Here is a 17311-nt window from a genome sequence, read left to right as displayed (position 1 = left end):
GGAGTGACGGATTAAAAAGCCAAGGAATGCCGAGGGCTGCCGGCCACCGCCCGAAGCTGGACAAGGCCAGGAGGGGTCCTGCCCTGGAGCCTCCAGGAGCATAGCCCTGCTGACAGCTATTTTAGACTTTTGCTCAGAGCTGTGAGGGAACCAATTTCTGATGTTTTTAAGCCAGTCGGTTTGTGCTGATTTTTTATAGTAGCCACAGAAAATGAATACCCATGCCTCCGTGGGACACCAGACCAGATGAAATGGCACAGTGAGGGGCCATCCTGGGGGCCTTCGGGCAGCAGAAGGAGGTATGAGGAGGAGGATTCAGCACTGTAACAGGAGGGGGGCAGCGTCCCCAGGAAACACCCAGCCCTCACGACTGTGTCCAGGACAGTCCTCCTTGGTGTGGCGCGACTCGGGCCAGTCACAAGAGCCAGGATGGGCCCAGCTCCGGAGGGGAGGGCCCAGTTCCAGAGGGGTGAGCCCAGGGGTGCCGTGGCCCCCGCTTGAGCTAAGAAACTCTACCTGTAAGGGGGAGGCACACTTGCCTGCATCCTAGAGGGAGGATTTTCAGGCAAATTCAGCAGGCAGAGGGACTGTGTCTTCACAGCCTACGCAAACCAGTCACTTGGGGGGCAGTGGAGAAAACAGGACGGTTCTCCCACCAGCGTGGACCCCAGAATGAAGGCACCCACAGCCTCAAATGCGGGACAGCAGCACAGAGAACCATCCAGAATGTCTTCTTTCCATAAAGGAATAAGGAGGGGTCAGGAAACTGGAAGGAAATGAAAGTGATGCCAGTTGGGGGTGGAGGGCAGAAGAGTTATCATGGAAACACACAAGTCTCAGGCTCCCAGAGAAGGAACACAACGGAAAGAGCTTGGCGAGCAGTCCGCACCCACCCAGAGGAGAACGGAAGTCAGCCGAGTTCGTGTGTAGTGGCTCTCCCCACACTCGGGCTGGGCAGTGAATACATTTTTCAAATGTGACCTTTACAACAAAACTTTGAAAGTCAGAGGTTGACACGGCGCTTATGAGAAGCTGGGGCGGGGGGGTGAGTGCAAAGCAAAAGCAGCCTTTGGGTGCTTGATTCGGCATCCACGGTCACAGCGTAAGAGAAGATCGTTGAATGGTGCCTCCTCTTTGGGTGTCTGCCCCCTCCCCGCACAGGCTGCGAGACCTTGAACCCCACGTTAGAAACTTGTTCTAGGAATCCATTACTGGGCAAGAAGCCACCCCAGAAAGTAGAGCCTGAAAACTGTAGCATGGTTTGTTTTTCTCTTCTGTGCATCTCTGGGGTGACGGGGCTCAGCCGGCGGTCCCTCGTGCGTTGCAGCTAGGCGGTGGCTGTGCTGGGTCTTCTTGGAGGCGTCCTCCCTCAGGAGGCTGGCAGTTGATGCCAACCTGTGTTTCTTCATGTGGCCCGGGCTTCCCCGCAGCCTGGCGGCTGGGTTTCAAGAGGGAATGAGAGGCAGCAGAAGCCAGTCCGCCTCTTAGGACCTAGCCTTCTAGCCCCAGAGGTCAGGCAGCCTCACATTTGCTACATGCTGCTCATTAGAAGCGAGTTGCTAAGACGACCGTTATTCAAGGGAATGGAAATTAGGCTCCAGCTTTGGATGGAGGAGTGCTGAAGAATTTGCAGACATGTTTTGAGCCACCAGCCTTTCCTTCTGGATTTAGTGGGCGGAAGTGAGGTGGGTTGGCTCTGGCTTTGTGGCTTTTAGAGATCACAGAGGGATCCCCGAAAATAGCCTCGAGGAAGTGGAGAGTCCACAGGTCAGTGCGATGTTGTCCTGTGACCTGGTCCCTGAGCCTCAGTCTCCCCATCTGCAGGGTGGGCAGAGCTGGTGAGCACGAGTCCTGGATTCGAACCCGGTTCTCTCTGCCTCCAAACCCACAGTTACGCCCCCTCAACACCACCAGAATCTTTAGAGTGGCCCCATATTCCTAGAGGTTTAAACTTACGTACCTGAAAATTTCATTCGTACTTAGATTTTTATTTAACCAAACCAAACTCTTGATCATCTGCTCTGCGGGCAGAGCTGCCAGAAGCCATCTTTCAGCCTGTTGCCCACAGCTGCCCCGGCACCTCTTTGCAGGGCTCGGTGCCGGGTGCTGAGCAGCAGAGTCAGGCCTGTCTTCCCTCTCCAAGGTCGGTGTTCCATAACCCATCAGGAACGTACCCAGGCAGCCCTGACAGGGAGTGCAAGGTGGCGGAGGGCTCTCCGTCCCCCTGCCCGCCCCAGCCAGCGACAGCTTCTCATGGAAGGGCCCCTCGAGGTGACCAGGGCAGGGGCAGCATGGGGAAGGGAGCAGACCCCTCCCACACCCGCGCACCTGCCGATGGTAATCCTGGCGGAGAATCAAGGGGGGACCTCATGCCCCCATCTTTCACTCTGGTTGATGAGCAATTTGCTGGAAACCAGCTCCCTTCCCCCTTTACGCTGGCCCATTAGCTGGCAAATGAGTAATTTTTGATCATCATTGACTAATTTCTAAACGAGCATTATTGGAGGACTTAATTATTTTGTGCTTATCCAATATGTTGGCCTGTGATTCTACAACAGCTCCAGGTAACTTTCTGCTACAAAATCAATTTGAACAGGCCTTCAAAGCACCCGCCAGGGGATGTCGTGATCCAACCTTTGTGTATACGCTCCCTGCCCCCAACCAAGTCAGACGCACGGATACACTGATGGGGGACTGACACGCTTATGTGGAATAAGAATGGGCTGACTGGTAGAATCTAAAGGAAGAAGCAGGTTTGAGTGAAACCTGCCAATCACGTCTTGCTCTGTGGGGTTAGCCCATTATGGGGAGACTGCGGCGCCAGACCAGATGGACTCTTATTACCAGGGATTCCCTACAGTTCTTCTGAAAATCATTCCTGATCTTAGACCCAGGAGGGGAGGGTGGTCAGAAAGAAAACATGCTAGACTGCTGGACAGGAGACCTGGGTTTAGCCCTTGGTGTGACCTTGACTGAGTATCTTAAAGCTCTCCATTCCTTCCGTGTTCCAGAGGCAGTGATGGAAAGCTTCCTGGTCACCAGGCACCACTCCCCACCCTGTGGACACAGAGGTGATCCAGAAAAGCATGTCCCTGCCCTCATTAACTCACAGCATCTCTGGGGAGATGGAGGTTAAACAAATGAGTGGATGTATAATTCATTAAATTTGTGGTAGATAGATTTCCTTAGGCTTCCCAAAGGTTTTAAGGAAGCGTACACAGCAGACATTCAGGCTGCCACCCAGCCTCCATTCCCCTCTTCCCTCTTCTGAACTGCAACAAGATTTTCTTTGGGGAGCCACCCTCTATGGGGCAGACCTGCGGTTGGGTGGGATGGGTCCTGCCCCTAGCTCAGGATGGGCTCCGATGGAGATCACCTCTGTGATTGGTCACTGATGGGCATGTGACCTACACCTAAGCCAATCAGCACCAAGGCATCCCCTCTGCTGTGGCAATTAATCTGGAGATGATCCAATCAGGGTGGAGATAAGAATTGTGTTCAATGGCTGGGAAAGACATTCCCTTTGTAGGCTGAAGGGCTGGCAACATAATTTTGCTCGGGACAAAAGGGAAAGAAAGGGCCATTGTTCAAAAGCAGGAATAAAGAATTGATGTTATTAAAGCTATCAATACTAAAATATAAAGCTTTTCCCTTATTTCCACAGTCTCTCCCTTGACGTGTCTCTTTTAAATTTGTCATTTAATGTCGTTCTAAGGAAAATTTTAAATTATTAGCATTAATTTTAATGTTTACATTTATATTGTGTGATGCCAGTTTTAAATGCACATATAAGAGCATATACCTCACTTGCAGAATCACAGGAATCACACAATTTCTATTTCATAACCCACATCTGTGTGTGCATTTTGTTCTCGGAAAATTAACTCAACTGTTTTTATTTTACTCTTTGATCTGTCCTTCAACCCACACTCTCTCCCTTTCTTTTCCCTGAAGCCCAAGCCCAAAGGGTGTCACGCTGACCCTTTCCTCTCATACAGGTAATGGCATCCTGGCCCCACAATCACAAAGGATGGGGCAAGGAAGAGTGAGAGGCCGACAGGCAGGCTCTGTGTTGCTTCCTCAGTGTGGATCTTCTGGACCCATGGAGGTCCCCTCGCTCGGCCTCCCTGGATCAGAGCAAACAGAAACCGCAGACGGGACGAGGGAGCTGACGCTCCCCTCTCTTTCTTATAGCCTCTGAATAAAAGTACAAGACGGTACTTATTCAGAGGCTAAGGTCATGTAAAAGGAGAGGTCCCTTCCAGCACCTGCTCCCTTACTTTATCCCTTAAGATAAAAAAAAATAAAGCAGCCAACGTTGTCTACCTTCAGCTGACTGATGAGTAAAGAAGGATTGAAAGGAAAAAAAAAACCTGTGGGTTCACGGACATCTCCTCTTCCTTTAGTGCCATCATTTGCAGCATAAATGATTACTATAGGAAGGTCACATGAGTAAGAAAAAAATATGATAGGATTCTGTTATGGACTGAATTGTGTCCTCCTCAAATTCATATGGTGAAGCCTATCTCCAATGTGACTTTAGCAAGGTAATTAAAGTTAAATGAGGTCACTAGAGTGGGCCCTAATCCCGTAGGACCGGGGTCCTTATAAGAAGAGGAGGTCAGGACACAGACACACACAGAGGGACGACCCCGTGAGGACACAGGGAGAAGACGGCCGCCTACACGCCAGGGAGAGAGGCCTCAGGAGGACCCAGCCCTGCCCACACCTGGATCTCGGATTCCAGCCTCCAAGACTGGAGACAATGAATATCTGTTGTTTAAGCTGCCCTGTCTTACGTATTTTGTTCTGACAGCCCTAGGAGACGAACACAGACTCCCTGGTGGTACATGTTCCTAGAACACCATCGTCTCCTGTCTGCATTTGAAGCAAGTTCTGGCTTAAATGGAAAGCCTCTTGGGGCTGTGCCATGCTTACTGGCCTGCAGATGTAACACACTTATCCTGCACTCTCACTGAGTCGTGCTCAACACCCATGCATCATCGTGAGTCCACCAGAATTCTGTGCCCCTGGACCATCACAGACGCTATACAAGAGGGGACAACACGGGATGGTGGGCAGCCACGGTGCCCATGTCTCCTTTGTCACACGCACGCTCCACTCTGATCAGACTTCAGTTACCAAACACATGTTCAAAGATAAATTCTTAAGAATTTCAAGTCAGCAAGAGCCAAGGCTGGGGCCCTTCTAAGGGAGGCTGCCCCTGGGTCGTGGACAGAAGAATGGAATGCTGGAATGTCACCCTGTGACGGGGGAGGCATGTCACAGCTCCAGAACCAAGCTGAGAAGAGGGGCAGAGTGGAGCTGGGGGAACCGCAGGGAAGCAAAGATGGAGACCGAGTGACCACCCGCCAGCTCTCGGCTCTGAGCTTCCAGGCACCAGAGGCACTTCCTCTGAATCACTCTGAGCTGGGTCTCCTGCTTCTTGGTCCCCAGGTGTCAGTTTCCTATCTGTGGGTTGGGGATGCAGCGTTCCTGGCCCGCCCGACAATGCAAGGCTGTCGGGCTCTGTGAGAAGCCAATAAATGAGAGGCTGGCAAGAATCGTGCACACAGAGCTTAGGGTATGTCTTCATCAGATCCTCACCGACCGTGACCTAGCTGAGCAGGGAAAGCACTTCACAAACAGTCTTTTTCATTCTGCAACAATCTGTTCATTCCAGTGGCAGCTGATTTTGAAAGGTGCTTGAGGAACACCTGGTGATCCAGGACCTGAGATCCTAGATTAAAACACTCATGAATGTTTCTGAATTCATGCTATCCTTGGGCAGTTCCTTGAAGCACTTAAAACGAAAAGGCAAAGACTGTCTTACAAGTGTTCTGGGGCTATCATAACAACTTCCCACAAACTGGGGTCTTACATCACAAATTCATCGTCTCTCAGTTTTAGAGACCAGAAGTCTGAGATCAGGGTGTCACAGGGCCGTGGTCCCTTTGGAGACTCCAGGGGAGGGTCCTTCCTGCCTCTTTCAGCCTCTGGGGGCTCCAGGCGTTCCTTGGCTTGTGGCTGCATCCCTCCAGCCTCTGCCTCCACCTTCACACAGTCTCCTCTGCTCCCTGTGGGTCTGTGTCTTCCTCTCTGTCTCTTGTTAGGATGCCGGTCATTGCATTTAGGGCCCACCCAGGTGATACAGAATGATCACATCTCAAGATTCTTAATTTAATCACAGCTGCAAAGACGCCTTCCCCAAATAAGGTCACATTCACAGGTTCCAGGGGTTAGGACATGGACATTTGGGGGGGGATCACCATTCAACCCACCAAAACAGTGACTCACTGAGGGATGCTCCTATAAAGAGGACTCAACCCCACTCTCCAGACCCACTCTGGCCGGAGAAGCTGGTCTCAGCCAAAGCCAGAAAACAGCTGTTCTGAGTCCCAGACTGGATGTTGCTGTGTGAGTTGCTGTCTAGTCTTAGAAAGGCCTCCCCTGAAACCTTTTCCATTTTAAATGCTATTCACCCTCAAGCTTTTAGAGATGGCTGCTGCAAAGTGGCTTCTTAAGCTCGGCACTCCTGGCATTTGGCGCTGGGTCATTCTCTGGGGCGAAGGCTGCCCTGTGCAGTAGGACATGCAGCTGCATCACTGGTCTTGACCCTCTAGACTCGAGTGGCACTTCCCAATCCTGACAACCAAAAATCTCTCTAGACAATTGCCCACTGTCCCCGGGGGCAGACAGAATCGCCCCCAGTTAAGAGCCACTGGCCGCACAATCAATGGTGGAAACAGTCTCCCACCCTGGAGTCCGAAGGAGGGACCTGAACTGACCAGCCGTGGGACTTTGTACATGTTCTGGAATGGTCTGGTCTTGGGTTTTCTTTATGGGGATATGAATACTCAATGGGTTGATTGTGATAGTATCAGGCACTGTGTGTAAAAGGGCTGTCAGGAGAGCTCCCTGACCGTCCAGTGGCTAGGACTCGGCACCCTCACTGCCGTGGCCCAGTTTCAGTCCCTGGTCAGGGAACTGAGATCCCACAAGCCGCGCAGCTGAAAAAAAAAGAAAAGACAAAAAGGCTGTCAGGAAGAAAGTCGATTTTGATTTTATTTTCCGAAGTGTGCCATCTTCATGCACCCCACACCGGGCCCAGGCACCAAGAAGCTGCTCACTGGGATGCATCACCCTGGGCTCACGGTCGTCTGGCTGGTCCCAGGCTTCTGGACATCTGGCCGCCTAGCTCCAGATGTCCCTCTCTCCATGTGGGACATGAAAGGGAATGGGGAATAAGCTGAGACCACCCCCTTCTGGGGGATCTGGAGGCTCCTTCTAACCCCCAGGCTGCCTGCGGGCCCTCCTAAACTTGTCCTCAGTTTGCATTTTGAGAAGACGCTTCTGGAATGCCAAGGGCTGGCTGGGAGCCACGCTCCTCAGTGTAAATCACCAGAGTCATCCTGGGAACTGGCCTCCACCCAGCGGCGCCCCAGATGGGCAGAAGCCCTCTGATCAGGCCACTCAGGATGCCGTTGGACTTGAGCCATTGCCCACTCCAGGAACCACGGTTCTGCATCGTCAATTATTCACTCTGTAGCAGGGTCAAGAAAGCAGAAAAAAAATGGAAGATTTAAGGATTCCTTTTAAAAAAATCCACCGCATTGATATAAGATGGTCATTTTCTTCCTTTTTTTAAAAGAAGATCTTGAACAGATGGCCCAAGATCTACCCATTAACAGAATTTCACTTTCAGGGTACAGAATCATTGACTAGAGGTACGATGTACAGCAGGCCCCCAGGACTTACTTACCTTGTTTAACTGAAACTTTATACCCCTTGGACATCGCCCCATTTGCCCCTCGCTCCCCACCCAATAACACAAATCCACTCTCTAACGCTGAGTTTGGCTATTTTAGATAAACTCATAAAAGTAGAATAATGAGATTTTTGTCCTTCTATAACCACCTTATTTCACTAAGCATAATGTTCTCAAGGTCCATCCATGTCATTGACCATGGCAGGATTTCCTTCATTTTCATGGCTGAGTAATATCCCGTTGTATGTATAAACCACATTTTCTGTATCCATTCATTTGTCGATGGACACTTAGGTTGCTTCCATATCTTGGTCATTGTGAATAATGCTGCAGTGAACATGGGGGTGCAGATATCTCTCCAAGATCCTGATTTTAATACTTTTGGATAAATACCCAGAAGTGGGGTTGCTGGATCCTATGGTAATCTTATTTTTAATTTTTTATGTAATCTCTATAATGTTTTCCACAGCTGTTGCACCATTTTACATTCCCTCCAACTGTGTGCAAGGGTTTCAATGTCTCCACATCCTCTCCAACACTTACCTCTTATTTTTTTGGTAACGGCCATGCCAACAGGTGTGAGGTAATGTCATTGTGGGGTTTTTTTAATATAGATTTATTTTATTTATTTATTTATTTTTGGCTGTGTTGGGTCTTTGTTGCTGCACGCGGGCTTTCTCTAGTTGCAGTGAGCAGGCGCTACTCTTGGTTGCGGTGCACCGGCTTCTCATTGCAGTGGCTTCTCTTGTTGTGGAGCACGGGCTCTAGGTGCGCAGGCTTCAGTAGTTGTGGCTCGCGGGCTCTAGAGGGCAGCCTCAGTAGCTGTGGCACATGGGCTTAGTTGCTCTGCAGCATGTGGGATCTTCCCGGACCAGGGCTCAAACCCGTGTCCCCTGCATTGGCAGGCGGATTCTGAACCAGTGCGCCACCAGGGAAGCCCCAGTCATTGTGGTTTTGATTTCCATTTCCCTGATAATTAGTGAGGTCAAGTATCTTGCCTGTTGGCCATTTGTACAGATTCTTTGGAGAAATGTCTGTTCAAGTCTTTTGTCCATTTTTAAATTGAGTTATTTGGGTTTTTTGCTATTGAGTTGTAGGAGTTCCTTATATATTTGGGATATTCTTCTCAGGTGTTTGGTTTGCAGATACTTTCTCCCATTTGGTGGGTTGCCTTTCTACTCTGTTGACAGTTTCTTTTATTATAAAGATCATTTTTTCCATCTTTATATTTCTGTCCTTCACTCAGCAATAAGCATATAAGATTCATCTGTGTCTTTTCATGGCTTGATCGATTATTCCTTTTTATTGCCAGATGATATTCTTCTGTATCAATATACACCAGTTGGTTTACCCACTCCCCTGTTAAGAACACCTTGGCCGTTTCCAGATTTTGGTAATTACAAAGAGAGCTGCTATAAACTTTCACATGCAGGATTTTGTGCAGACATAGGTTTTCAAATCAGTTGGGTAAATACCAAGGAGTGCAATTTCTGGGTCATGTGGTGAGAGTAAGTTTAGTTTCATAAGAAACTACCAAACTCTCTTCCAAAGTGGCTGTGCCATTTTGCATTCCCACCAGCAATGAACGAGAGTCTGGTCATTCCACATCCTCTCCAGTGTTCGGTGTTGTTAGTGCTTTGAATTTTAGCCATTCTAATAGGTGTGAAGTGGTATCTCATTGTCTTAACTTGTATTTCCCTGATGACAAATAATATTGAGCATCTTTTCCTATGCTTTGTTATGGACTGAATGTTTGTGTTCTCCCCAAATTCATATGTTGAAACCCAAACCTCCAATGTGATGGCATTTGGAGGTGGGGCCTTGGGGAGGTAATTAGGGTTAGATGAGGTCATGAGGGTGAGGCCCTCCTGATGGGATCAGTGCCCATACAAGAAAAAGGTAGAGAGGGAAATCTCACTCTCCACACTGAGGAAAGCCCACGTAAGGACACAGCAAGAAGGTGGTTGTCTATAGCCCAGAAGAGGGTTCTCTCACTAGAACTTGACCATGCTGGGACCCTGACCTTGGACTTCCAGCCTCCAGAACTGTGAGAAGTAAATTTCTGTTGTTTAAGCTGCTCAGTCTATGGTATTTTGTTATGGCAGCCTTAGCAGACTGAGACAAGCTTATGTGCCATCTATATATCTTCTTTAATGTCTATTCAGATTTCTTGCCCTTTTTAAAATAGGGTTGTTTTTTCTCTACTTGTTATATTTTAAAAATTCTTTGCATATTTTGGATGCAAGTCTTTTATCAGATATGTGTTTCGCATATATTTTCTCCCAATCTGTAGCTTGTCTTTTCATTCTTTGGCAGAGCAAACTTTTAAAATCTTACTAAAGTTCAACTTACTGATTTTTTTGCCCCATGGATCATGCTTTCGATGTCATGTCTAAACACTCACGTCCAAACCCTTGGTCATGTAGATTTTACTTACGTATTCTTCTAGAAGTTTTATAGTATATTTTACATTTGGGTCTCTAACCCAGTTTGAGTTAATCTTTGTGTTTAAGGATTTGTATCTAGATTCTTTTTTATTCTGCATGTGAATGTTCCAGCACAACTGTTGAAAAGACTACCCTTCCACCATTGAATTACCTTTGCGCCATTGTCAAAAATCAGTTGACTATATTTATGTGGGTCTATTTCTGGGCTATCTTGTTCCATTGATCTATGTATTTTTTAACTGATACTACACTGTCTTAATTACTGTAGCTTTGCGTTAAGTCCTAAAGTTGAGGAGAATGAGTCCTCCTTTTTCTTCAGTATTTTGTTGGCTATTCTGGGTTCTTTGTCTTTCCATAAAAATATTCGAATTAGTTTGTTGACATTTACAAAAGAGTTTGCTGGGATTTTGACTGGGATTGCATTGAATCTATAGATCAAGTTGAGAAGATCTGACAACAGCATTAAGTCTTTCAATACATTAACATGGAATATCTCTCCATTTATTTAGGTCTCTTTGGTTCTTTTCATCAGCATTCTGTAGTTTTCTGCAAATAGATTTTGTGCACATTTTGTTAGATTTTTACCTAATTACTTCCCTTTGGGGTGCTCTTGTAAATGGTATTGCTTTTTAAATTTCAAATTCCAATCGTTCATTTTTTGTATGCAGGAAATCAATTAGCTTTTGGATATTGATCTTGTATCCTGCAACTTTTCTTATTAGCTGCTCTAGGAATTATTTTTGTAGATTCTTTGGGGTTTTCTACATAGACCGTCATGTCATCTGCAAATAAACAAAGTTTTATTTTTTCTTTCTAATCTGTATACCTTTTTATTTCATTTGCTTGTCTTATTCCCAATTTGGGGGAAAAAGGATCCAGTCTCCCACTATTAATATGATGTTAACTAGGTTTTCCATCAGGTATTTTCTTCATTAGGTTAAGGAAGTTCCCCTCTATTTCTAGGTTTTTTTGAGAATTTTTATCATGAATGAGTGTTGAATTTTGTTGAATGTTTTTTCATCATCTATTGATATGATCATATGGTTTTTCTGATTCAGTCTGTTAATAGGATGGATTGCATTGATTGATTTATGAGTGTTGAACCAGGCTTGCATTCCTGGAATGAACTTCACTTGGTTATGATGTATTATCCTTTTTACTAAATTGGTGGATTCTATTTACTAATATTTTATTAAGGATTTTTGTGTCTACGTTTACGAGAGATACTGGTTTCTAGTTTTCTTTTCTCATAATGTCTTCACTGGGTTTTAACATCAGAGTAATGCTAACCTCATAAAGTGAATTGGGAGGCGTTCTTTCTGCTTTCATTTTCTGGAAGAATTTTTGGAGAACTGGTATTATCTCTTCCTTAAATACTTGGTGGAATTCACCACTAAAATCATCTGGGCCTGGTGCTTTCTTTTTGGAAGGTGTTAAAATATTGATCCAATTTCTTTAATAGATATAGCTCAGTTCAGGTTATTTATTTCTTCTTCTGTGAGTTTTGGTAGTTTGTGTCTTTCGAGGAATTGGTTCATTTTGTCAAATTTGGGGTCATAGAGTTATGTATAGTATTCACTTATTATCCTTTTAATGTCTATGAGATCAACATTGATGACTCCTTTTACATTTCTGATGTCAGTATTTGCTTTTTCTCTCTTTTTAATTAATTATCCTGGCTAGGGGCTTATCAATTTTATTGATATTTTCAAATAACCAGATTTTTGTTTCATTGATTTTCTCTATTATTTTCCTATTTCAATTTCATTGATTTCTGCTCCAGTATTAGTAGAGTTTATTAATATGTTTGCTATGGCCTTATTTTGCTCTCTTTCCTCTAATTTCCTCAGATGGAAGCCAAGGTTATTGATTTTTTAATCTCTCTTATCTTTAATATACACATTTAATGCTATAAATTTTCCTCTAAGTACTGCTTCCATGCATCCTGTGAAAATTTTGATAAGTTGTTTTCTCATTTAGCTCAAAACATTTTAAATTCCTGTTAAACCTTCTTTTCTGACCCATAGGTTATTTATAGGTGTGTTGTTTAATTACCAAATATTTGAGAATTTCCTAGCTATCTTTTTGTTATTGGTAGCTAGATTAATTCCACTGCAGGAGTCTGAGAGCATACTTTATATGGTTTCTATTATTTTAAATATGCAAAGTTGTGCTTTATGGCCCAGAATGTGACCTGTCTTGGTGAATGTTCCATAGAAACTGGACAAGAATGTGCATTCTGCTGTTGCTACATGGAGTATTCCATAAATTTCATTTAGATCATGTTGATTGATAGTGCTAATCAGGTCATCAAGAGCCTCACTAATTTCCTGCCTGCTTGATCTGATCTATCAGTTACTGACAGAGTAATGTTGAATCTCCAGCTATGGTAGATTTGTCTGTTGCCTCTTTCTGTGCTATTGGTTTTTGTCTGATTTCTTAAAGCTCTTTTGTTTGGTATATACACAACTAGGATTGTTGCATTTCCTTGAAAAATTGATGTAATACCCCTCTTTATCCCTAATCAATGTCTGTGTTAGGAAGTCTGCTTTGTCTGAAATTAATATAACTATTCCAGGTTTCCTTTGATTGTACCAGCGCAGTATTCCTTTTTCCATCCCTTGACTTTTTTCCTATCTGAGTTTTTACATTTAAAGTATATTTCTTGCGGACAACATATTTAAAGTATATTTCTTGTGGACAACATATGGTTGTGTCTTTGTTTTTTTTTTAACTACTTTGACAATCTCCATTTTTTAATTGATGTATATAGACCATTCACATTTAAGTGATTTATTGATATAATTGGATTAATATCTGTCACTTTTGTATTTGTTTTCTCTTTGTTGCATTTGATTTTGTTTCTCCCCTCCCCTCTCTGCATTTTTTGATTTTTCAATTATACTTCTTTCATAAATTGTTTTAGTGGTTGCCCTAGGGTTTATAATAGTCACTCAAAACTAATCTAAGTTCACCTTCAAATACACTATGGTGCTTCATGAGAGTGGAGGTAACTTATAAAAGAGTGTTCTCAGTGCCTCTGTCCTGCCCTTGTGACATTGCTATTATTCATTTCTCATCCTCATGCTATAATCATCCAGGACATTGATACTATTATTGCTTTAAACAGTTATTTTTTAGGGAAACAAAGACTAAGAAAAAGAAAAGATTTTATTTTTCTTCCATATACTCCTTCTTTCAGGTGCTTCCTTTCTTTATGTAGAACCACATTTCTGACCTATATTGTTTTCTTTCTTCTTGAAGACTTTCTTGAAACATTTCTTGCAGGATGGGTCTGCTTTTGACAAATTTCCTCTGTTTTTTTTTTTGTTTGTTTCTGAGAAAATCTTTATTACTCCTTTACTTTTTTTCCCCAGTAAGTGATTTTTATTCTTCTTTTTTATTTTTATTTTTTAGAGTAGTTTTAGGTTTACAACAAAATTGAGAGGAAAATACAGAGATTTCCCATATACTTCTTTTCCCTGTCCATGCATAACTCCCCCATTATCAACATCACTCACCGGAATAGAACATTTTTTTTAACCAAAGACGAAACTACATAGACACATCATAATCACTCCAAAGTCCATAGTTTACTTTGGAGTTCGAGCTTGGTGTTGTACATTCTATGAGTTTGGACAAAAGTATAAACACATATATCCATCATCATAATATCATACAGAGTATTTTCTCAGCCCTAAAAATCCTCTGTGCTCCACTTACTCATCTCTTTCCCCAACCCCTACCCCCCACCCCAGCAATCACTGATGTTTCACTGTCTTCATAGTTTTGCCTTTTCCAGAATGTCCTATCGTTAGAATCATACAGTATGTACATTTTCTCACTGGCTTTTTTCACTTAGTCATATGCAGTTAAGTTTCCTTCATGTCTTTTCAAGGTTTGATAGCTCACTTCTTTTTTAGCCCTGAATAACATTCCATTGCCTGGATGGACCACAATTTACTTATCCATTCACCTACTGAAGGACATCTTGTTTGCTACCAGGTTTTGGCAATTGTGAATATAACTTCTATAAACACCTGGGCGCAGGTTTTTTTGTGTGCGGACATAAGTTTTCAACTCCCTTGGGTAAATACCAAGGAACACAATTGCTGGATCATATGGTAAGAGTATGTTTAGTTTTTGTAAGAAACAAACACTGTTCCAAAGTGGTGGTACCATTTTGCATTCCCATCAGCAACGAATGAGAGTTCTTATAGCTCCGCATCCTTGTCAACATTTGGTGTTGTCAGTGTTTCGAATTTTGGCCACCCCAATAGGTGTGTCACGGTGACTTGTTTTAATTTGTACTTCCCTGATGACATATGATGTCGAGCATCTTCTCACATGCTATTTGCCATCTGCATATCTTCTTTGGTGAGGTGACTGTTATGATCTTTGGTCCATTTTAAAATCAGGTTGTATGTTTTCTTTTTCTTTTTTTTTCTTGTGGCCGTGCTGCGCAACTTACGGGATCTCAGCTCCCCAGTGAGGGATTGAACCTGGGCCATGGCAGTGAAAGCTCTGAATCCTAACCAGTAGACCACCAGGGCACTCCCAGATTGGTTGTTTTCTTATTGTTGACTTTTACGAGTTCTTTGCTTGTTTTGGATAACAGTCCTTTATCAGATATGTCTTTTGCAAATATTCTCTCCCAGCCTGTGACTTTTCCTCTCACTCTTTGATACTGTCTTTCACAAGGCAGAAGCTTTTAATTTTAATGAAGCCCAGCATATCAATTCTTTCTTTCATGGATTGTGTCTTTGGTGCTGTATCTAAAAATGTTCTCACCACCACTAAGGCCATTTAGGTTTTCTCCTATACTGTCTTCTAGGAGTTTTATAGTTTTGTATTTTATCTTTAGGTCTACAACTCATTTGGAATTAATTTTTGTGAAAGGTATGAAGTCTGTGTATAGATTCTTTTTTTTTTTTTTTTTGTATATGGATGTCCACTCGTTCCAGCACCATAGATTGAAAAGACTCCCTTTTCTCCATTGTATTGTCTTTGCTCCTTTGTCAAAGATCAGTTGAGTATATTTATGGGGGTTTATTTCTGGGATCTCTGTTCCATTACATTGATCTTTTTGTCTCTTCTTTTGCCAATACCACACTGTCTTGATTACTGTAGATTTATAGTAAGTCTTGAAGTCGGGTAGTGTCAATCCTTCAGCTTGGTTCTCCTTCAGTATTGTGTTGGCTATTCTGGGCCCTTTGCCTCGCCGTATAAACTTTAGAATCAGTTTGTCGATAACCACAAAATAGCTTGCTGAGATTTTGATTGAGATGGCATTGAATCTATAGATCAAGTTGGGAAGAACTGACATCTGGACAATACTGAGTCTTCCTACCCATGGACATGGAATATCTCTCCATTAATTTAGTTGATTTCATTCATCAGACTTTTGTAGTTTCCTAGTATAGATAGTGTACATATTTTGTTAGATTTATACCTAAACATTTCATTTTTTGGATGCTAATGTAAATGGTATTGTGTTTTAAATTTCAAATTCCACTTGTTCATTGCCAATATATCAGAAAGCAATTGACTTTTGTATATTAACCTTGTATCCTGCATCCTCGCTATAACTGCTCTTTACTTTCAAGGGTTTTTTGGTCAATTCCTTCGGATTTTCTCTCTTTGCTTTTAAAGGATACTTTTGCTGGATAATTTATTGCTATAATTCTCTTTTAAAAACATTTCAACATGTTAAAAATGTTTTTACCCTCTTTCTTGCTTGCATGGTTTCTGAGAAGTCCACTATAATTTTTATCCTTGTTGCTCTCTATATAAGATGTTTTATTCCTCTGGCTTCTTTCAAAAATTTTTCTGTGCCTTTGGTTTTCTGCAGTTTGAATATGATATGCCTAGGGGTTTGTATGTGTGTGTGCGTGGTATCTATCCTGTTTAGTGTTCTCTGAGCTTTCTGCATATGTGCATATTTCTCTGCTCTGTTCTCTCTTCTTTTTCTGGTACTCTAACTGCACACAAAGTGGTGTCCTACACCTTTTACTGTCCCACAGCTCTTACATATTCTGTTCTTTTCACAATTCTTTTTTCTCTTTGAGTTTCACTTTGGAAGGTTCTCTTGCCCCATCTCCAATTCCAGATTTTTTCCTAGGCTGCCTTGCAGCTCGTGATGAGCCCACGGAAGGCATTCTTCATTTTTGTTGCTGTGGGTTTTATTTGCAACATTTCCTTGTGATTGGTTCTTAGAGTTCCATCTCTCAGCGGACATTACCCATCTGTTTTCACATATTGTCTACGTTTTCCATTAGAGCCCTAATGTATTAATCATAGTTGTTTTAAATTCCTTGTCAGAAAACTCTAACACCTGTGTCATATCTGAGTCTTGCTCTGATGATTGCTTTGTCCTTTCGGACTGTGCTTTTTCTCGCCTCTTGGCTGATTCTATAACCCTGCTCTTTCTTTGCCAGCCCACACCCGCCTGAGACCTTCTGCCCACATCCTGGGAAGCCCAGCCAAGATCCCTGACCCAACACAGGACTGACGGGCTTTATTTTGCTCTTAAGTAAATATGAAAACAAACAACAAATAAAAAATTCCTGCCCCTTCTGCCTTAAGGAGAATGAGCTTGATGTCACTTCCTTTGTCTCCAGCAAATTCAAAGGCGATCAGATTCAGCGCACAAACGTCCTCTTTCTCCAAAACTGAAGCATAAGCAAAGTACAAGTAAGTAACTTCCTCAAGTCCCACAGTGAGCGGTGAACTGGACTTCAGCCCAGAGCCCTGCACCCTCACCTATGAGGAGGGGAGGAAATAGAGCTGGGGCTTCATTCAGCTCTGGGCTGGGAGGGAAGCTGGGGTCCATCTGAGTCATCGCCTCCCCTTGCCTCACCCTTTATCATAGGTCTGGCCATCGGGTGAGGAAACCACTGAGTCTTCAACAGTCTGAACTCACACCACGCCTGTAGCTGCTTACCCAGCCCTGGAATGGGCACTGCAGAAAGAAAGGGTCTTTCTACTAAACTCCTGAAGCCTGGTTCTATGAGGGTAACTGATGGATAAACATTAATATTTTAAAAATGCATCTCAACATATGTTAAGAAGGATGCAATAAATGATAATGATAATA

This window comes from Lipotes vexillifer, unplaced genomic scaffold (assembly GCF_000442215.2).
Source record: "Lipotes vexillifer unplaced genomic scaffold, Lipotes_vexillifer_v1.1 scaffold1094, whole genome shotgun sequence".
Lineage (NCBI taxonomy): Eukaryota > Metazoa > Chordata > Mammalia > Artiodactyla > Lipotidae > Lipotes > Lipotes vexillifer.
Note: the sequence above shows the minus strand (reverse complement) of the source record.